We start from the raw sequence: 23761 nt of genomic DNA on the forward strand, positions 1-23761 counted from the left end.
TGAACTTCTGTGCCTATGACCACATCACAGAGCCCAGGAGGGGCAGAAGCATTGCCAGGTGAAGGTCACGGTGACTGCAGTTCCAGACGCAGCCTGACAGGACACATGTCAGCCAGGCTGACGCACTGTGGTTCACCTTCTGATGCTAGTGTTTTAAGACCCTTGAGGGTGCAGTCACAAATTTTAGCATTCCTAAGTACGCCCTGAACCTAGAAAAGTCAGAACCATTGAGTCAGGAAGGAAAGACAGGGAGAGTACGAGGCAATGATCTGAAAGAGGGGTGTGTGCCTGGACTTCCTGCAGAGACGGGGAGGTTCTGAGATCTGCTGCATCCAATACAGCAGGCACCAACCACAGGTGGCTTCTGAACACACAGTGTGGCTTGCACAACTAAGACAACAAATTTTTTACTTACCTTTATTAATTTACAGTTCAATAGTCAAATGTGGCTATTCACAATGGCACAGAAGTGCAGGTTAATAACTTTTGCTAATTCACAAGGTGGTATGGAGGAAGGTTAACTAAGCTTACAAAGCAAACACTCAAAAAGAGAAAAAAATTAAAATTTTAAAAACTAGCAACTTGATAATCCTCCTTGCTCTGCACACAGTGTGCCTCACAAAGCTGAGGTCTTGGTCTGACCCAGCTTGTCTTGTCAGCTTGGGCTGTCACAGTGAGACACCACTTTCTCATGGTTCTGGAGGCTGGAAGTCAAGCCTCCATGGTTTTGGAGGCTGATCTGATTCCTGAGAAACCTACTCCTGGCTTGTAGGTGGCCACCATTTCCCTGTCTTCACATGACTTCTTCTTTATGCTCAAGTTTGTGTGACAGACAGACAAATCTACCTGTTCTAATAAAGCCACCAATCCTATCAGATTAGGACCCCTCCTTATCTAATTTAAGTAGTCCCCAAAAGGCCTTATCTCCAAACACAGTTGTCCTAGGGATTAGAGCTTCAACAATGACAACCTGGGGACGGGCACCGCCAGCTCACAGCAAGGTCTCCCTGCTGCTCATCAGCTTCCTCAGCCTGAGTCCCAACTCTCCACGCACTGCATTTCTCACCTTCACACCCTCCTAGAGGCTCGGCTTTCTGTCTGTACATCTCAATCGGACTTTTACCCTGACTGTGACCCCTCTGCAATTGACCAAGATCATAACTTGGTTCTTATCCTCAAAAATTGCTTCTTATTTTTTTAAACAGACTGTGGAGAAGAGGTAACTTGCAGGACTGCGAGCACTCTCCTCAGACAGGACTCCTTGTGCCAGGTATGTGGTGTAGGGACACATGCCTGCAATCCCACTTGCCTATAATAGCAGTTTCTCAGGAGGCTGAGGCAGAAGGATCACAAATTCAAGGCCAGCTTGGGCAACTTAGTAAGATCCTGTCTCAAAATATATATATTTTTCAAGAACTGGGGATTCAGCTCAGCGGTGAAGGGCTTGTGTAGCATGTGTGAGTCCTCAGTTCAATTCTCAGTATTACCAAACAATAGACAGAGACAGGGGCAGTATGTTGGCAAGGCTGTCCCTCGCAGGCATATGGGGAGAGCTCCCCACCACACCTGCTAAGAGGGAGTCACTGTTCCTAAACTATCTGTACACTGTGACTTGTGCCAAGCATCTGCTTTCCTTCTAGAGTCTAGAATTTGGTACTTGCTAGGCAGAGGATGCATATGTGACCGAACTCCAAATAATCCCCATCTCCAGTGGGATTCCCGGGTAGACATCATTTCACACCCGTTGTCACAGCTCATTATGGAAGAATGAGTGTGTCCCATGTGGCTCTGGCAGGGAGGGTTGCTGGTTCCCTCTAGTTCACCCCCTCTACCTTTTCCCTTTGCTTATTTTTCTTTATACCCTTTCTCTGTTTTTTAAAAAAAAAAAAAAACACGTTATCACGAGGACAGCTCTGTGTGGGTCCTGCGAGTCCTAGTCGGGGGTGGTCTTGAGGACTCCAACACATTCATCAACCCACTTTCTTGACTCACGTTCCCGAACATCTACCTCTAGTAAAAAGAACTCCATATTCCCATAGTTCAAGCTCACCAGGTTCCACTCTAACCACGACTCTGTCGCCCTGCCCTTCTCCAGTCTCCTTCCTACCATCAGCACACCAGCCCAGGTGGAGATGGCATCAACTCACCACCTCAACGCTTCCACAGCTGGAGTCAGGGAGAAGCTTTTCTCTTTTGGGTGTAGTGCTGAGGACTGAGCCAGGGCCTCAGGCATGCTAGGCAAACACTCTACCACTGAGCCACATCCTCAGCCCAGGAGCAGCTGCTGTTGCTGCTGCTGTTGCTGCTGCTGCTGCTGCTTCTTCTTCTTCTTCTTCTTCTTCAATAAAAGAGTTTTCTAATTTAAAAAAGGAAAGAAACAAAATAAGTAAATGAGTACCCACGAGCCCCTCTATGCTTAGTCTCATTTTATTTGACCTTCCTGCAAGAGTAGGAACTGTAGAACACCCCCTCATCTCACCTAACAGGTTGCTCCTCTACAAACACCCTTAAAAGGGCAGTCCATGAGTTTCTGTCTGCCACCCCTTCCACCCCATTTTCCCTAGAACACTCCATAACTATATTTTCCACTTGTGATCCATGACTGTTTTCAATTTTAGCCTCCTCATTCATCCCAAACCCTAGAACTTTACTCCCAAGCCTCCCCCAATATAAGTACATCCTATTTAAGTCATTGATTGCTCTTCTAGACATTTTGTTAAAAAAAAAAATCATCTAGATGTGTTTGCTTTATAACTCAGCTGAGCTGTCCATAGCTACTATTGTCACAGCAATCCAAACTTACAGAAGACTACTTGAATGCACTTCTCTGCAGTTCTTCTTGGTGTTCCAGCCTATCCTGACCCTCTTCAGTAGTTTGGTATTACAGTAGAATTCTGTGCCATGCTATTGACAGAGCAGTCATTCAATAAACATCGACTCAATGAATTATATCATCATCCATCTATCAGACCTGCAGCAAAACAGAACGGAACACCAGGGGGTAGCCTAGCTGCAGTGAGGGAATATCACCAAGAGCAATCTCATTTTGTGAGTTATATAAGAATTAAATTTTTCCAAAATATAGTTTAGAATAACCAGTCAACCAGCAGGGGAAAATTTTGATGGATGAAAAAATTTAACCTTAAAAATTAAATCACAAAAGGAAGAAAGAGGAGGGAAAGATGTTTTTACTCAGGAATTTCCCTATAAAGATGACAAATCAAACGTTTTTCACTCCTTCTTACTTTTAACAATAATAAAAGAATCTAATTTTAATTTTTAAGGCATAAATTCACAAGTATAGGAACAGAAAAAGAGAAAACAGCTATAGAATTTGTAAATTAGAAAGTGGATAGTAACTGAATACAACAGAAAAAACAAATCTGAGGGGAACACTGATAAAACTGACCCATTTTATATCACCAGACCCTGCAAAGTTCAGGAAATGAAGACATTTAGAAACACAAAAAATAACATGTAAACTAGAGTACTGAATGCCGAGACACCCCTCCCCATCCCAAGCTTCTATCTCACTCAGGCCCTGGGACATTGGTCACCTGAGTTACAGATGATAAGCAAGTCTAAGGAGCCTGCAGGTGAAGATCTAAAGACACAGACACAAGGGGATTCTCTGACTCAGTCCAGCCAATCACCTGCAAGGGAATCTAAAAATCAGGAAGTGCCATTGGTCAGCATTCGAAGCTGTCAATCACCTTTTAGTTTCCTGTCCCCATTCACAGCAGCTAACCAGACACCTGAAAAAGTCTCTAACATGAAAGATGGAAACAAAAATATGCAGAAAATCAATAGGGAAGTCATGGGGGGGGGGGGCTTTAAAAAGAAAATCTAACATAAATATCTTTACAGTGGAGAGGAGAGAACCCATATTCATGAGACAAGGAGGAAATAGCAGCAAAAGGAACATTTAGAGAAATGATCTCAAAATTAAAAATATAATTATAGAAATGAAAACTCAATAAAAGGGAAGAAATTTAAAGCCGAGATATGTCTCAAAAAGTACAGCATAAATAAAGACGATAGAAAATAAGAAAATTAGAGGATCAATCCTAAAGGCAGAGTTCCAAATACAGGCTGCCCAAGAGAAGAGAGGCAAGATGCAATCAACAAACGTTTTCTTAGAACTAAAAACGAGTTTCTAGGTTGGAGGTACTGTCCAAGTTCCCAGTATAATGGATGGAAAGACATCGACACAAGGCAAATTATCATGAAATTGGAGAGACTCAGGAAAGTAGGAGGAAAGGGAACATCGCCCTCCCAATTCTGAAGGAAAACGATTTCCAAGCTGGGATTCTGTACCACCTATCAATCAAATATGACAAGAATAATGACACATTCAATAGACAGGGGCCAGAAATAACTCACCTCTCACACTTCCTGTTTTAAGGAGAAATTAGAGGATGTGTTCCACTAAGAGGAAAGTGAAAGTCCAGAAAGAGGGCACAGTGAACAGTGAAAGTCCAGAAAGAGGGCACAGTGAACGGCTAGTGAGAGGGCAGAGGGCAGAAGGCAGCACACCCCACGGCAGCTGCAGAGACGAGCTTTCAATAGGGAAGAAAGGGGCTGCTTGCACCTGTCCAGATTTCCTCAAGATATGGAATTTAAAATAAGTGCAAAGAGTTAAAAAACAATTCCATAATCCCTTAAATGGGGGGGGGGGCAGAAAATAGGAGCGAAAGGGGACAGCAACAGCATGGTCACTGTGCTTTACTCTAGTTTTTGAGGTAATGGGGAACAAACCCATGGCCCTGCACACACAAGGCAGGTGCTCTGCCGCAGAGCTACATCCCCAGCCCTCATTTTATTGAGACAGGGTCTCACCAAGTTAGTTGCCCAGGCTGGCCTCAAACTTGCAACCCTTCTACCTCAGCCTCCTGAGGAGCCGGGATTACAGGTGTGCACCAGCATGCCCAGCAGGTGTTGATTAAAATATCCCAAGTTCCTGTGAATACAACAGAAAGCAGGTGACTGTGGCCAGGGAGTGGGGAAGAGAAGAGGGGAGGTGTGGATGTGGACAGAAGAAATGGGAGGGACCACTGTAATGGAATGTCTTTCCTATGGGATAAAATGCTCTAAACTTGATGGTGGTGAGGGTTGCACAATTCTGTGAACATACTAAGAATTCCTGGATTCTACATTTTAAATGGGTGAATTGTGTGATACATGAATTAAAGCTCAATAAATCTGTTTTGAAATAAAATATTTAGCAGTGTGTATGAAAAAGAAAAACAAAGTCCTCCGAATAAAATAATACCATATTAACTATGTTCTGCTTTCACAAGTCCAGCTTTAGGTTATAAGTCTCCTGATCAGAAACACATTTAAGCAACTTAAGGAACAAGTTTAAATAAGGTTCTACTGTCTTCTTTTGACAAATGCTGCGTCTCTCTGACAGAGTGTGAAGGGCAGTTCAACAGTCATTTAACTGCTCCATTACCAACTCAGGCTTCCCCAGAAGTCCCACCAGGAGAGCAGTAGAGGCAAAGGGGACTCTAAAATGCAGTCCCCAGTGAGTGCTGAAAAACAACACCTCCCCATAGACACAGGGAACTGTGCGAAGCCCAGCTCAGGAGCTTCCAGGGGACCCTGTAAACGCAACACGGAAAAACTCATACGAGAATTCACAGGAAATCAGGGCACAGAAAGTAACTCTGGAAAAGTCTACATGGCCAAGCTGATATCTCACTAGCAGTCCCATCAGCAGAGACTAAGAAGCAAAATAAATTCCAGTGGCTTTGAAGGGCTGGAATCTAGTTGAAAGACAAGATGGCAAGAAACATGTTCAAAATCATTCAGAATAAAATTCCTTCCTGAAATATAGAATTCTAAAATGTCCTACTAGTAGTATAACCCTTGACTAGCAATTGTTTTCAGTTTTTTATTTATTTATTTTGGGGGGGATACCAGGGATTGAACGCAGGGGCACTCAACCACTGAGCCACACCCCAGCCCCATTTTGTATTTTATTTAGAGATAGGGTCTCACTGAGTTGCCTAGAGCCTCACTTTGGCTGAGGCTGGCTTTGAACTCACCATCCTCCTACCTCAGCCTCCCGACAGGTGTGTAACCACTGGGCTGGGCAGTGTCCTTTTATTTTTTTCATAAACCAATGCAACTGGATTTCATTAACAGCTAATTTTTGCCAAATTTAGTTCTAACATTCATTTAAGTTAAATGACCACAAAGAATAAAGTATTTAAGCTGTACTTTTGCATTCCTTCAATTCAAAAGCAACAGGATCAAATTTTTTTCAGGTTGTGAATAAACATGCCGTACTTCAGGCTAAAACCATATTTTATTCCAAACTTAGGAGTACAAAACACAGCTCAAAAAGAAATGACTTCTCAACCTTGAATTCAGGGGCATTAATATTAATGACATTCTCACTCATTTCAAAGGCATGTCCCAGAGTGTTTATATTATGAAAAATGGGTCTGCGGTGTCATCGTTTGTCATGTGAAATTGTTTAATCTGAGGTTTTGCTAGATTTGTAACAGCTGCACCCATGCTTACAGCTGTGAGTGGTCTTCACAGCATGGCACCCTGGACAGGCTTAGATCTGGTTGGCATGAACATGCTGTACTGGTCAATGGGTATATGAGTTCAGTATTTCTATAGCTACAAGTTTAGTCAGAATAAAGTTCTGTTTTGGATCAACAGTATACAGCCAATGCATCAGGGCTTTCAGAAGTTGATGGTATTGGTTACAGAAGGGCAGGACAAAGGCTTCCATTCATACACAAGCATCCAGAAAATGACTCAACTTGAGTTTGTGGAATTCAAATTTTGTTTGGGAAAACGATATGCATATCAAATACACCGTGGATCTAATTTGTTTTCTGGCATTTACTGAGGATCTCAGGGCATGTTACCAATCAGAAACTGGTTAGGCAGTACTCAAATCCTTCCAATGTCTCTCTTTACACAGTAGAAAGGTGCAACAAAAAGCCTGTCACAGGTTTACTTGAGATGCTTCCAGAGGAAGCTCTGGCCACCCTCAGACATGGGCCTACTGGTGCCACAAAAAGAGAAGCAAACAGGAAGCAGCTCCCCTGGGTCACAGTCAACAGCCTTGCCACTAACCTCAGTTTCCTTCTCTGTAAACATTTCAAAGAGAAGTCATTATTGAAGATGAATGTCTTCAGCTACAATCTATTGAAGTCTGGGTAACCAGAATTGCTCAGCTCTTTTGATTGCTGAAAAGGTAATCATGCAACAAGAATTAAGACATTTAAAGGGATGTGAAAACGTGAGAAACCAATGAAGTTCCTCAGAAGTTCCATTTGGGCAATCTCTTGGGAACTCCCTAATTCTGAGTCAAATTAATGTTTTTTGAAGAGATCCCACTCAAGTTTTCTTTCTTTACTTTTCTTTTCTTTTCTTTCCTTCCCTCTTTTCTCCCCTCCCTCCCTCCCTTTCTTTCTCTCTGTGTATGCATGTGCGCACTGGAATGAACTCAGGGCCTCACTCATGCTAGGTACTCTACCACTAAGCAGCGCCCACAAACTCTATTTTCTTTTTTTAAAAGTGCCTATCTTACCTTAGTACATATGGTTATTGTGAAACTCACATAAAATCTAAATGAAAATAATCTGAAAAGTACAAAGTACTAATATGGCATATGACTAATGCTAGAACTGAACCAAGAAATCAAAGAAAGTGTGTGTGTGTGTGACGGGTGGGGGGAGCCTGCTCATAAAACCAATGATTTTTTTTTTTATTTTTATTTTTAGCGTAGAGGACACAATACCTTTATTTGATTTATTTATTTTTATGCGGTGCTGAGGATCAAACCCAGTGCCTCATACATGCTAGGCAAGCACTCCACTGCTGAGCTACAAACCCAAACCAAACCAATGCATTTTTAAGAATCCATAAAACAAAAAGGTCTGATTTCTAACGAATACATATTAGTTTTCAGAACAAATAATTCTCCTATAGATAAGAAATTTTTAACTCACCAGAGAGAATAATTCTCCCAATAGGTAAGATAAATTTGTTCTAATCTATCCATTTTTTTCTAAGTGTTAATTTGACAACAAAATGCATTTCAAAATTATGTAAAAGTTAGTAAATTACTTTGGACAAAGGTCATAAATTCAAATGTCCACATGGATAAAGCATTCAGATGAGCTCAAGGCCACGAGAAAACACAGCCAAAGAAGACAGCCAGGAATCAGCTCCTGCCAGCTGCTTCTGTTAAAAGAAGCTCCACAGTGCTGTCAGACCACTTTTTATTTTTAAAGAGCTGCAAATGTAGATTGTTTCTAGGGTGAAATCTCTTAATGTTTAAATGTTAGTAACTGGCTCAAAAAAACCTTAAAACATTATGCACAAGTCACATGAAACACATCTGCAAAGGTGATAAGGTATCTGCTTTACCAGCTCTATCTTGATGGTTTCACAGAGAGCATTTCATAAACCATCACTAATCATCAGGAAAATACAAATCAAAACCACAGTGAGATATCACCTCACTCCTGTTAAGAAAGGCTACTATCAAAAAGATAAGAGATGGGGATGGAGTTGTAGCTCAGTGGTAGAGCACTTGCCTTGCATGTGTGAGGCACTGGGTTCAATCCTCAGCACACATAAAAATAAGTAAAGGCATTGTATCATTATGCAACTAAAACATTTTTTAAAAAAAGATAAGCAATAACAACTTCTTGGAACCCTTATATACTGTTGGCGGGTATTTATATTGCTACAGTCATTATGGAAAACAGCATAGGTGTTCCTTAAAAAAATTAAAAAATAGAACTTCTACCATATTCAACCCACTATTGGATGTATATCCAAAGGAAATGAAATCAGTCTCCTAGAGACATCTGCATTCCCATAAAATTTACTGCAGCACTATAGCCAAGAAATGGAAGCGACCTAAGTGTCCATCAACTGATGAATGGATAAACAAAATGTGGTACATAATGCACAATGGAGTACTAGTCAGACATAAAAAGAATGAAATCCTATCATTTGAGACAACATGGACAGAACTGGAAGTCATTATGTAAGGGAAATCAGCCAGCACAAGAAAAACAAACACCCATGATCTCACTCCTGTGGAATCTAACAGCGTGACCTCACAGAAGTTGAGAGTGGAAGGATGGCTACCAGCAGTGAAGAGCAGGGGACAGCTGATGAGGAAAGGGTGATCAGCAGGTATTAAGTTATGGTTAAATAGGAAAAATAAGTTCTGCATTCCATTTCACAGTATAATGACCACAGATAACAATAGTATACTGTATATTCTAAAAAGCTAGAAGAAAGGATTTTGAAAGTTTTCTCATGAAGAAAGGACAGATGTTTCAGGAAATATGCATGTCTGCCCTGACTGGAACACTACGTAAAGTATACATGCATCAAAATATCATGAGGCACCCCATAAATATGTACAATTTTATGTATCAAATAAACAGACTGATTGACTGGTTGATCAAATAACTGTGCCAATATTGGAGAGAAAATCAGAAATCTTCATGCATACCAGGAATTTAAAATTTTAAATACTTTGGTAAATAGTCTAGAAGTTTCGTAAAAAGTCAAACCTATACCTACCCTGTATTCCTACATTTTTACCCATGAGAAATGAAGGCATATGTCCATACAACTTGTGCATAAACATTCATAGAAGATTTATTTGTATAGAGAAATACTGGAAACTACCCAAAATTCCATAAAAAGGTAAAGAAATATTGAAACAATGGAATACTACTCAGCAATAAAAAAGAAATGAACTACTAATACAATGGACAATTCTCAAAACAGTTATGATAACTGAAAGAAGATGGGCCAAAAAAAGAGTACATAATGTATGATTCCTTTTGTATAAAATTCTAGAAAGTCCAAATTAATGTATAGTGATGGGAAGCAAATTAGCAATCATCAGGGATGTGGCTGGGAGAGGGGAATAAGAAGGAAGATGGGAAAAGAACCCGAGGAAATCTGTGGGACGGTGGCGATGGGTTCATGGTGTATTGATATTTACAGGGCACAATGTGAGGCTTCTGACACAGGTGCCACTCAGTGTACATCAATAACACCTCAATATACAGTTTCAAAATTAACTAATGTGTAACCCTTCAGCTATAGCCACTGCAGCCAGGATATGATGTAACCAAAGACGGTTCTGATTCAGCGCAAGAATATTTTTTAAGATATCCTGTTTTCACCATTCTGTCTCAAAAACAGACAATTCTCCAAAATTCAAATTACTTTTACATCAAATGACACTTAAATTCTTTTAAAACCAAAATTACTTAGTACAATTTTAAGTATACCTTGTAGAACTAAATAAAGATACCAGAAAATGTTATAGTGAAATATATTCCCAGCTCTTAATTCCTCCAAAGGAATGTCACTACCAAAATTCAAGATACTTTATTTCTTTCTTAGCTTATAACTACTCAATTTTTTAAAAAATCAGTTATGTATTTCATATAAAATATTTTTATTTTTGTATTATTCTTAAAACTTGCTGAATAGTTACAAAAAATACCTATAGATTGAGATACTTATCATCAAGCAAAACTTTGATTAACTATGTCAACTTTTTAAGTAATGACTAAGAAATCTAATGGTCAGAATTAGAAACACTCATCAAATAAGCTAAAACGCGCTCTGGTAACTTTGCTCAAGCTATATGCCCAGTGCATATGCAGGAAGACCGCCTTCTGTAATTTGCCAGGAAAAGCTATTCGTGGAAAGCTGTCCCACAGAGGAATTCTGTTATTAAATCACTTAACGGGAACCCTGGAGTCAACTGCTGGCCTTGGCCGCTGGCCGCGGGGTTCTGATGACCGCAGGACACTAAGGAGCCTGAGCTCCGAAGCATGCACCAGCCTGCACTGCAAAAGCACGCAAACCCCACACCCGGCGCCGGACACGTGACACCGGCACATTCCACGGGCACAAGCCAGGGACCCAGAGCAGGGCACAAGCCCGCGAGATGGCGCGGCACGGCGCGTGCCCGGAAGCAGGCGCTGGCAGGTGCACCTGCCCACTGCAGCCGCGCTGGGGCGCAGACCTCCAGCTGGTTGATCCCCAATTCCCACCAAAAGAAATCTGGGTACAGAGGACTTCACGGGCGAATTCAATCAGATATTTAAAGAAATACTACCAATGCTTGGCAAACTCAGGCACTTCCCAGCTCGTTCTAGGAGGGAAGCTTTTCCCAAGGGCGTCCTAAGACTCCGTAAATACCAAATGTCAGAGCCCGAAAAACTACTACTGGGCGATACTCCTCAAGAACATAAACGGGTGGGCTGCGGATGTGGCTCAAGCGGCAGCGCGCTCGCCTGGCATGCCCGGGGCGCTGGGTTCGATCCTCAGCACCACATACAAATAAAATAAGGATGTTGTGTCCACCGAAAACTAAAAAATAAATATTAAAAAACTCTCTCTCTCTCTCTCTCCTCTCTCTCTCTCTCTCTTAAAAAAAATAAATAAACCAAAAAATCCTCAACAAAATATTTCTAAACCAAACCCAGTAACATATGTGTGTGTGTATACATACATATATTTATATATATATATAAATAAAACATATATTATATATAATATATATTAAAAAAGGATTCTATAAGGATTCTATGCTATAACACTGGTATATCAGTTATGATGTAATAAATCATATTAATAGAAGAAAAGAACAAAATCACTGGTCATCTCAACAAACAGAAAATTCTATAGGATTCACCAAAAAAAGAAGGAAAATAAAACCCTGCTGAAATCAATAATCAAGGTCAGCAAGGTTGCAAGATACACGTTCAACAAAAATCCATTACATTTTTATATACTGCTGGCAACAATCAATCCAACAATGAAAAATTTTTAGATCATATTCACAATAGCATCAAAAACAAAAACTTCAAGATAAATTTAACAAAAGAAATTTAAACTAAAAATTACTAAATATTGCTGAGAGAAATTAAAAGATCTAAATGAATGAAAAGTTTACATGATCCTGGTAAAATGGCAATCTCACCCCCAAACAGATCAATAGATTCAATAGAGCTCCAATCAAAATCCATCACAGCAGGGTTGTTCTGGAGAAAAATCACAAGTTAATCCTAAAATTTATATGTCTAAGTAACCCAGAATAGCCTAAAGGATTTGGAAAAACGAGAAACACATTAGAAGACTTAAACTTCCCAACTTCAAATGTACTAAAAGCTACCATATGAAGACAGCCTGGTGGTAATATAAGAGCAAGCATACAGATCACTGAAACAGAAATGAGAGGCTAAAATAACCTTACACTTATGGCCAATTGATTTTTTTTTTCCTTTTGGCAGTACAGGTAATTGAACCCAGGGATCCTTGCATGCTAAGCAAGTGCTCTATTACTGACTGAGGTACAACCCCAGCCCATTTCCTATTGTTTTGCAACAGAGTCTAGCTAAGATACCCATGTGGGCTTTGAAGTTGAGATCCTCCTGCCTCAGCCTCCAAAGAAACTCAATAATAAACTGTGCCACCACACCCAGCTATGGTCAACCAATTTTTGACCATGGTGCCAAGGCAAATTACATGGAGAAAAGACAGTTTTTTTTTCCAACAGTGTTGGGACAACTGCATATTCACATGCAAAAAGATGAATTTGAATCCATTCCTCAGGGCATACATGAAACTTAAGTGAAATTTGATAACAGCCTTAAAACTGTAATTCAAAAAAAGAAAAAATGATGAATTGGACTTCTCAAATTTAAAAACTTTTTTTTAACATGATGAAAATGAGGACAAGTAACAGAGAGAAATTCTTTGCAAAACACATATCTGATAGTGGACTCTTATCCCTAACACAAATGTTTACGACCTCCTACAGTAATAAAACCAAGAACCCAATTAAAAAAATGGAGAAAATATTCAAAAAGACATGTTTAAAAAGACACAGAAGAGCTAATAAGCAAATGCAAATGTGTTCAACATCATTAGCTAGTAGGGAAATTCAAAATAAAAACAATGAGATACTACTTCAAACCCACCATGATGATGATTATAAAAAAGACATAAGTATTGGTAAAGATGTGGCAAAGTTAAAATCCTCACACATTGCTGGTAAGAATGCAAATGATATAGCCACATAGAAAACAGTTTGATTATTAAAAAGTTAATCTTATTTTACAACCCAGCACTTTCACTCATATGTATCTGTCCAAGAAAAATAAAAACAGGGGCTGTGGCTGTGGCTCAGTGGTAGCGCACTTTCCTGGTATGTGTGAGGCACTGGGTTCGATTCTCAGCACTGCATACAAATAAATAAAGGTCTATCAACAACTAAAAAAAAAATTTATAAAATAAAATAAAATAAATAAATAAAAACATTTCTAAACACCTGTCCACATCACAGCAGCACTACCCATAATATATCCCTCTGGATACGATCATTTTTAATGAAACATTGAAAATTCAACATAGCTCTCCTATAGGTGTTCTTTCATATTAAACAGTCATTCAGGAGCCATAAACAAGAACAGAGAATATGCATATATTAGGTTAAAATAAAATTTTAAAGTCATTTCATACTGAACTTTACCCTGAGGCTCTACCACTCTCCGCTTGGAACTAGAGCTCAAGTGAGATTCCTCTGGGTCTCTCTGTGGCCTAGACAATCAGTCCAACTGTCTACTGGCCAGGCTGGCCTCCTTCTGTAGCTGGTTTTCATAAATACAAAATTTGTATAATTGTTACTGGAACTACTTGCTGAAATGTGGAACTGGTTTAAAATACCATTTATTTTAAAATGCTCATGCACAGTTTTATACACATGCCACAACATATCTTCCACATCCAGCCAAACAATTAAGTCAATGTGTTTTTTTTTGAAGGACAGGAAAAAAGAAAAAAAAAATATATATATATATATATTTTTTTTTTTTTCCATATATATATGAGAAATCTTCCTTTTTAAGGCTGTAATAATTTTTAAAGTAATGAAGAGGAACATGACAAAATGAAAAAAAAATGAATTGCAAGGTATAATATACAAAATATATAAAAGTACAATTAATACTTTTATACCAAAGTACAATTCTAATTAAGTAGGGTACAACTTTTACTCTAGGAGGAGAGGTGAAACAGCCCTTTGATATAAGCAGGAAAACAAATTCTTTTTTGATGCAGTTTAATGGATAAAGTCACAGTGAACATGTTTTCTATCTACGCTTATGAATGAATGATCACCACACATGGTATGAATTCTATCATCGGTAACAACCTTCCCTTGAGGGAAGCTGTGCGATAGAGTTTTGTGCGGTCTATTTATCACTAAAGGTAAGTGACAATCATAAATAGCTTAAGTTGGGTGGCCTAAAAGTGCTCTGCTCACTGATAACTGGCAAGTCAATCACATCACAGTTTAGATGTGTTCAATGGGGCACAGGCTAGTCGGAAACCAGAAGCATAGGAGCTTTCAACCCGTTTCAGATTAGAACAAAACAGAGAAATTCTTTGCAAAACACATATCTGATAGTCTGTGCTTCTTTGATGCAGGCACATGCAGATCTTTGCTGGAAAATTCCTTGGTCCCTTTCCTTAAGATTCTAGTCCCCAACTTAACAGTGTTTTCAAAACTCCAAATTCCCCCCAATCCGGAGCCCTAGCCCCTACAACAGCATCACCGAGGTTCAAGCTGTACATGCACCCACCTAAAAGATAAAAAAGAGCAAGCCGACAAACTACACCCCTAAAAACCACAGAAGAGCTTTGAACGCGATTTGCCCTGGCATTCAAAGCAGGAGTTTCAGACGAGCGCCCACCAGAGCCCGCCCCTTCCTCCAAGGGGGCCGCCCCTGCCGCGGTGGGCTAGAGGACCTGGCCAGCTCTGGAGGGCGACAGGCTAGGACGCGAGCTCTGCACAGACCCTACGGACCTGAGACAAAGAAATACACCGTTGTTCCTCTCCTTTGAAGAGGACCCAGGCCCCTGCATTCAATGAACAAAAAAGTTCCAAAACACCGGCTCCCCCTCCCGCCTCTCTGGGGAGCCCTGCCGCGTGACCCCCCCCCCCCCCGCGCCCCGCGGCTCCACCGCTCAGTTCGCCCCGCCTGCGACCACGCCCCTCCCCAGCGTCTTCACCGCCCGAGACCACGCCCTCGCCGGCCAGGCCCCGCCTCCGGCTCCACCCCTGGCTTCGCCATCCTCCCCAGCACGGCCCTGCCTTTCCGCGGGCTGGCACCGCCCCCGCAACGCTTCCCCCGTCCTCCTCACACCCTGAGCCTGGCGGGAACCCGCTCACCCACCCAGAGCGCGGGCGAGGCGGACGCTCTCGCGAGTCTTCCCTCCCTTCCCCTCCTCCTCACCCCCTGCCCCAGCTGACGCATCGGCCAGACCCTGAGGGAAGCAGCTGCCTTCCCTCCATTCTGCGGCCTCTTTCTTACCGGGTGGTCCTCGCCAGAGCTGCTTCAGCAGTTTGGGCTGTGGCGGAAAGGAAGCCACCGCCCGGGTTCTGTGGCTTGAAAACTTGGCTTGGCCTCGTCTTGGCTTTTTGTTTTGTTTTGACTTTTTTTGGAATTTTCCCGCGGCCTCAGCAGCGGAGCTGCGCGCGCACACGTGCCCGCGGTGCACTCTGGGCTAGCAAGCCGCCCCGTGCGCCCGCGGCCTCGCGGGAAAGACTGGCGGGTCTGGGGGCGGGGCGGGCGCTCAGGGCCTGGCGGAAGTGGCCTGGCCGGGCGGAAGTGGCCCCGCGGCGAGTGCAGGGTTGGGCTGCCGTTGTGGAAGGGCTAGGGTGAGAGTCTTGGGTGCACGCAGCTTCCCACCGATATTTGCCCCATTGCTTTAAGATTCTGTTCACAGTGCAAAGGAGGTAAAATGGAAATTAGGACACTTTATCAAGGGAGCGAAACTTCTAAACAGGGTCTGGAGTAAGACTTCCTAGCTGTGTCCTCCGCAGCAAAAAGGCACCTTTCTTAGGTTAATGATTCCCCTCCCCCCCTACAAGCACGCCACACCAGACCTGGTCCGTGTAAATCAATGGAAAGAGTATTTTCTACAAAGTTCCGTTCATGTCTGTGGTCTTAGCTTGTGCTGGATTACGTTTTATTCCAGAATTTAGTAATGCTTGAGCGTTTTTCATCGGTGTTTAAATTGTAAAATATATTTGTACATATAATAACCTGAGAAGTCTAGTCTTATTAATCTTTTCAGAATTTTTAAATTAGTGTTTCATAATTGCATCTTAAAACTACACGTGTGCTTAAAAAAAAAAACGAAAAGCTTACAAGGCAATCATGCATGTAATAAAAATAGGTCTTATTTATTTAAACACTTCCAACTATTCTTATGATGAAGGAATCTTCATTTTGCCAAAGAATAAATCCATGAAAGATTAAGTAATTGACCAAGGTCATAAAGCTTGTAAGTAATAAAATGAGCATGTAGGATGGTGGTAGTAACGTTTTAGAAATTACAAGGGGACACAGAAGGAACCCTATCCAAGAATGGAGACAAAATGGGCAAGATTTGCGACTGTGTAGTGGAATAAACTGTTTAAATCCCACCTTAAAGGGGGTCTGTGCTTCTTTGATACAAGCATTTTCCGATGTGTGTGAGTCCAAAGCAGAGCCGATGTAGGGACATACACACTTGAATGGCTCTCAACCTAACACCTTGGCTGTAATAAAGTAGTGTTGTGTCCCCAGCACTGGCTCCCTCACCCCAAAAAGAGAAGAATCTATTAAGAATCTGGCAAGGAGGTGTGCACGTGTAATCCCAGCAACTCAGGAAGCTGCAACAGGAGCATGTTTAAGTTCAAGGTCAGCCTGGGCAACTTAGACTCTTATTTCATAATAAAAATAAAAAAGGGCTGGTGGTGTGGCTCAATGGTAAAGCAATCCCCAGTACCTCAGAGAAAAACAAAACAAACAAACAAACAAAAACATACAGTGTAGTGACAAACAGTAAATCAATGTTTCAGTCCTTCCTTTACTAGCAAAGAAAGCAATTTAACTATCTATTTCATTAATGAGGTCCTTTTACCTATTTGCCAAAAAATCATTTTTAGTGTTTGTAGTGCTAATAATTGAGGACTTACAGTAGTAGAGATTTATCTTTTTAGTTCAAGGGTTAATAAAGAATTGCTAGGCTTATGCAGTTTTGCAGTTAATGAAATGACACCATGTTTAGGCCTAATTTGGGCTAAATGGGAAGCATATATAATATATAAAGATCCAAATTTCAATTTCTGGGATTTATAGTTATTCATTTTATCTGGCATCCATATGTATGGAACTGTCCTTATAAATATTTTAAGCAGTAAAGAGATGATCAGTTTGTATAAATCTATTTTTAATTGGGTCATAAATCTGAGAATGTGTGCCTCTGGAGACAGTTGTGGTTATAATGTAGCTGCCTACTCACACCTAAAAATGTAGCAGAGCTGAGCAGTGGCTCCTGCAATCCCAGCAGCTTGGAAGGCTGAGGCAGGAGGATGGAGAGTTCAAAGCCAGCCTCAGCAACTTAGCAAAGCCCTAAGGAACTCAGTGAAGCCCTATCTGTAAATAAAATACAAAAAAGGGCTGGAAATGTGGCTCAGAGGTTAAGTGCCCCGGGATCAATCCCTGGTACCAAGAAAAAAAAAACTGCAGAAATGAAAATGGCATATCATATGGGCTGGGGTTGTGGCTCAGCGGTAGAGTGCTCGCCTAGCGTGTGCAAGGCCCCAGTTCGAGCCACAGCACCACATAAAAATAAATAAAGCAAAGGTATTGTGTCCAGCTACAACTAAAAAATAGATATTAAAAAAATGGCATATCTGGGAGATTATTATATCCTTTATATTAAGTAGGCTAATATAAAACTGTTATTATTAAAACTGTTGTCAGAATTCCCTGATTTTTGTCAAACCTTCCTGCAGACTGTTGAAGTCAACAAATAGAATCACCTGTCTTGGATTCCACATTGTGGAAGCCCTTTTAGTAAGACTTCTCCTTCCAGAATGAGTCCCCTCACCTGGTTTCCTGTCTTCCTTTTGGCACCCCAACACTGAAAATTATCTTGTCTGTGGCTTTGATAGGTGCCTTTGTTGCTTTGGCTGTGAATATTTAATTCATGTTTATTAAGTCCGGCACTGGACTGATTCTTTTGCCTGCTTTATTTACTTTAATCCTCATAGTGATCCTCTGTGGTAGGTAACATTTCAGTTTCACAGATACAGAACCAGATGCACAGAGCCATCTCTTCTGTTAGGTGTTGGAACCTGGCTTCAAATCCTTTCCCAGACTCCTTTCCAACGAGGGGTATTCTAAAGTTCAGATCTTGAATGTTCCCCCAAAGGCCATGGTACTGAAACCTAAGCGATGGTGAAAACTTTAGAGGTGAGACCTAGTGGGAGGTTTTAGGTCATTAGGAATGTGCCCTCAAAGGGGATTGTAGGACTCTCTTTAATTCCAGACCACGAGGTGAAGGGCTTCTTTTGTTAAGTGCTGATGTTCTTGACCCATGATTTGCTGTGCTGTACCTGCCTCAAAGCAATGGGCCAACTGACCATAGATTGAAACCTCCAAAACTATACACCAAAATATGCCTTTCCTCTTTTAAAGTTGATTCTCAGGTACTTTGTGATGGCAACAGACAGCTGACTAATACCTGAGGCCATGTAACTCAGTTGACTGGAACTCCAGCCCTCTTAGACCCTAAGGTACCCTTAAGAATAGTAGTGGTGGAATGAAGAAGGCAGGGCAAAACCAATGAGAAGCACACCAGGTCCCCAACAATCCTGGGAATTTTCTAGATTAGCTAACTCTGGAATTCTTTTACAATAAGGAAAAATAAATCTGTTAAACTTGTGTTATTTCAAGTTGTTGACCACAGAACTAAGCTGAGGCACCATAGTAGGATCTGGTGTTCCTATAGTGGGGGAAAAAAAAATGTTCTCTGTCCTTTTGCAGCTAAGTATAATGAAGGGATTCTTCCTTTAATTAATCAACATCTGCTCTTACTACACCATAGATTAATACATACTCAGTTGTTAAAATGAGACAAACTCAAGAGAGTAGCAAGTTTCATTGAAAAAAATAGGTGTGGGGGGGATGTAAACCCTAGCAGGAGACAAGACAGGAAACTCTTTTATCTACTTAAGGAAAATTCTGTGACTGTTGTAGAAAGAGAAACAACCCTATCATTGCAAAATCTCTGTCATAGAATTCCCAGAAAACAAAAATCTGTCCTTCCTCCGAGCTAGGATGCATACAAGAGAACACTAAGGGCTGGGTTGTGGCTCAGCGGTAGAGTGCTCGCCTAGCACATGTGAGGCCCTGGGTTTGATCCTCAGCACCAAATAAAAATAAATAAGCAAAACTAAAAAGTGTTGTGTCCAACTACAACTAAAAGATAAATTAAAAAAAAAAAAGAGAATACTAAGCCAGTTTTAGTCCAATTATCTTTAGTTCAGTGAAAAAAGCATTCTCAGAGCATATATCCCACAATCATGGTGTGTTGTAACTAATATAGCACATTTTTATTGCCTGCAGAAAGTAATAAGTTAACATTTTTAAGTGAGCACATGGCTTTAAAATAGTTTTCCTCATAAGTATTTAATAATGACTCATTTAGCATGAAATTAATATTAAAGAATGCTAAGAATAAGCATTTAAAAATACCAATTGAAAAAAAAATGGTGCACATTTGTGACTTGATTAATTCTGGCAACCATTAACTCAAAAATAAACTTCATCCCTTTCTTGTGTCTGTTTCAGATTGACCCTTTAATTGCCTAATGTATCCCAATAAGACTAGTTAATTACATCTTTTTATTATTGTGCTAAACTGGTTTCCATACAATAAGACAACTCCTACATAAGAGAACAAATTTAAAATGTAACACCAATGTGTGTGTGTGTGTGTTTGTGTGTTGTACTGTACCTTGATTCTTTGATATACAAGATCTACAAGGGAATGTTGAGGAAACTAACATTTAATGACCACCTACCATGTGTCAGGCATTTGCCAAGCACTTCATGGTTATTATCTCATTTGATTGAGTTTCTCAGACATAATTTCACAACACAAGTGTAACGAAAGTTGCCGCAGTCTGGCTGCAGCAAAATAACCGGAGGGTGACAAGCAACTTGTGTAGATTGATACAGCAGGAGTGGGAGCCATTTATTGTAGGACAGGAGGGGTATATATACATTCCACACAGCTTATCTTAATTAACATAAACTAGATACAGCAGTCAACCAATAAGGAATCTCCACACTTAATGGCTCGCTGGCAAAATGTCAGGAGCCATCTTGACTTGTTTACAGAACTTAACAGAAAGTGTCACTCTTATTTTACATACATATCAGTAAAGATTTAATGTTATCAGAAGAAATCAATTTAACTATATAAAAAAGCTTTGAACAGCAAGTGACACGGTATCATTGGTAGAAAAACTACTTCCCTTTGTGTATGTTTGGGACTATCAAAATTTCACAAGTGTTTTCATGATGCTGGCCTTCTGTGATTTTTTTTTTTTTTTTTTTTTTTTGCCTTCTGTCTTAGTTTCCTGTTGCTGCTATAACAAATTACCACAAATTTAGTGGTTTAAAATGAAATAAATTTATTATTTTATACTTCAATAGGTAAGTAGGCCCAAATGAGGCCCCATGAACTTGACTCAGGATGTCGACAGGATTTTGTTTTTCCTGGAAGACCTGGGAAAGAATCAGTTTCCTTGCCTTCTGCCTTTGTTAACTTCTGGAGGTTCTCTGCATTCCTTGGCTCGTGGTCCCACCCCCAGTCTCTTTCTCTTGGACTCTGACCCTCCTGTTTCCCTCTTATAGCAGCTGCCAAAATAATACAGAATAATCTCTCCATCTCAAATCTTTAACTTAAATCACATCTATAGAGTCCCTTTTGTCATATATGGTAACATTTCTAAATTCCAGGGATTAGGACATGGACACCTTTCTGGGGCCATTGTTCAGTTTACCACATCCCATCCCTTTATTCTAATGAATTGCCACGACTCCAATTTCAGATAATGCTGCAGAATACCCTTGGTATGTTGTTTCCATAGTATTGAAGACAGTTTCATCTCCTATACATTTCAGAAAACCCTTTTCCTTTTGCAAGGACTATTTCTTGTGTTTAATGACAGATTCCACTAATATTTGATTAATCTATTTCTTGAAACAGATTTGCTTCCAGTCACCATTACCTGCTTAAGGATCAGGGTTGGCACTGAGATTAGTGACTCACTCCACTGTTTGCCCACCAGCACTAACTCATCAAGACAAAGTGAACAGGGGATTTTCCCACACATGGGGCACTTCTTACAAATCACAAAATTCAGCTCAGGGGTGGAATCATGTGTCTCCTCAAAGCTTGGATTTGCAGCCCCTGCAGTCACTTATCTTTGCATTGCTCCCTGGCTCTTTCCTGTGCACTTATCTTAGCTCCCAAAAAGTGCACACCCATCTGAAGAGCTGAACCCAGGTTCTTTTCTCTTACATCTCTTAAGACTCTAGAAAAATATTAGACCACAAAGCACCCTGAAGTTTGCATCTGGTCAACAGACTTGTTTTGTTTAGCTTGAAGAGTTTTTGAAGAAAAAAAGTTAATTGAAAACGTTTAAAAAACAGAGAATTTCACATAAAATTCTCATTTCTCTTCTCTTGAAAACTTGAACGTTAATGGCACTTCTGCCAGCCTTTCTGTCTGGCACCCATGAGCCAAAGGGCAGTAGGAGGACTGCCTTTGGGCAGGCAGGGGGCCTCCAGCTTGATGCTGCCCATCCAGCCCTAGATCAGCCCCTAAGAGAATTTGAGCTAAAGATTACTGTGCTAGACACCTTCTAGAAATCCTTAGTGGCATCCTAATATTATCTTTTATTTTCCAAGGGTGGTGACTGCTTGCTAAACCCAAATTTTATCCAGGAACCGTTTGAAAGCATCTTCATAAAATGTTTTTAATGTGTAATTGTCTTCGAGGACTTTGCTAATGAAAGTATAATTCATGGACCAGCAGCATTGGCATCAACTGGGAGAAGCATAAAAACTCTACTGAGCCAGAATTTGCATTTTAGCAACATTCCCAGCTGATGTGGAACTATGCTAAAATTTGAAAATGACTGCTGCGGACAAAGCTCACAGTTAACTCTCTACCCCCACCTCCCTCTCCCTCCCTCTGTTATGGTTTAGATATGAGGCATCCTCAAAACCTCAGGAGGTTCAGACATAAAATGATTACGTGATGAAAGCCTTAACCCAATCAGTGAATTGATCCCCTATGGAGATTAACTGAGCAGTAACTGAAGGCAGGTGAGTGTGGCTGGAGGAGGTGGGTCATTGGGGATGTGCCTTTGGGGTCTATATATTTTATCCCTGGCGAGTGGAGCCTCTCTCTGCTTCCTGGTGCCGCGATCCCAGCTGCTCCCCTCTGCCTCACTCTTCAGTCATGATGTTCTGCCCGACCTTGAGCCCTGAGAAATAGAGCTGGCCTTCTATGGACTGAGACCTCTGAAACCGTGAGCCCCCAAATAAACGTTTCCTCCTGTAATTGTTCTTGTCAGGTCTTTTGGTCTCAGCAATAAAAAAGCTGACTAAAACACCCTCTTTCCCTCTCCCCTCATCTCTCTCTCTCTCTCTCTCTCTCTCTCTCTCTCTCTCTGTCTCTCTCTCTCTCACACACACACACACACACACACACACACACTCACTCATTCACCAATAAGACCAGGCCTGCTTCAATCATTTATGTGTCATGGAAATAATGCTTTAAAAATTATTAACATGACTTTCTCTTTTTGGTCTTTCTGAATGTAGTCAAGGCACCTTTTTGAATGAGTGGGAAGAGATTAAAAATACAAAAGAATATCCAAAGGGGGAAATATGAGGTAATTCCTCCAGGTTGGAAATAGGAAAACCTACCTCGCTGAATTTACTTTTTTTTTTTTCTTCTGGCTTAAAAGAAAGAGAATTGATTTGTGACAGTTGTATAGGCTGGTGAGGACAAGACTGAGACACTGGCAGATTCAATGTGCCTGGTGAGGAACGGCTTTCTCATAGACGGCTATTTTCTCATTCTAATCTCCTGGTGGAAGGGGTGAGAGGTTTTTCTCAGGCCTCTCTCATAAGAGCTCTGTCCCCATGACCTGATCACCTCTCCTTAGGGTTGAAGATTTCAAAATATGAATTTGCAGGGGGCAGGGGGTGACTTAAACATTACACCATCGCAGCCACTGCGGCTAAATCAGGTCTGGAACCATATCTTGTGACTCTAAGGTGAGTGACTGTTTTAGTTCTCCAAATCATGGAAAATGATTCAATATTGTCTCCTTTTAAAGACTTTTACTTATTTTGAGAAAAAATTACACATATTTATCTTGTATAACATGTTGTTTTGAAATATGTATACAAGCCTGGTGCAGTGGCTCTCACCTGTAATCCCAGTGGCTCAGGAGGCTGAGGCACGAGGACCACGTTCAAAGCTGGCCTCAGCAATTTAGCAAGGTCTTCAGCAATTTAGTGAGACCCTCTCTCAAAATAAAAAAAAAAAAAAATGAAAAGGGCTGGGGTTGTGGCTCAGTGGTTAAGCACCCCTGGGTTCAATCCCTCGTACCAAAAAAAAAAAAAAAAAGAAAAAGAAAATACAAGAACCTGTATCAAAATATTTGATCCCCATTTCATTCCAACTCTTTTGCGGTGTTTTTTGGGATGTCCTTACCATCTTACTTAAGTCAGTTTAAAGAGAACTTTCAGTATGGGCCTTTGTGTGAAAAATCTTTCAGATTCTGTAAGCATGGGAATGTTTCTTCACA

The 23761-nt window shown here is 40.8% G+C and overlaps 1 protein-coding gene across 5 annotated transcripts in view; it reads right to left on the reverse strand.

Moving 5' to 3' along the window:
* The window catches only part of Fancc (FA complementation group C), a 179258-nt gene extending 163774 nt beyond the window's left edge, over positions 1-15484 (reverse strand). For 4 of the 5 annotated variants that reach the window (XM_027955833.2, XM_071602511.1, XM_071602509.1 and 1 more), the window contains exons 1-3: positions 15399-15479; positions 2804-2971; positions 2148-2356 (exon numbers count right to left, since the gene is read on the reverse strand). The gene's annotated coding sequence lies outside the window, so the exon portion shown is untranslated. Of the gene's footprint in view, positions 1-2147; positions 2357-2803; positions 2972-15398 lie in introns of all 5 variants that reach the window. The other variant, XM_071602510.1, reaches the window with a different exon arrangement.
* Between the last annotated feature and the right edge of the window lie 8277 nt (positions 15485-23761).

This window comes from Marmota flaviventris, chromosome 16 (assembly GCF_047511675.1).
Source record: "Marmota flaviventris isolate mMarFla1 chromosome 16, mMarFla1.hap1, whole genome shotgun sequence".
In the NCBI taxonomy this organism is placed as follows: Eukaryota; Metazoa; Chordata; class Mammalia; order Rodentia; family Sciuridae; genus Marmota; species Marmota flaviventris.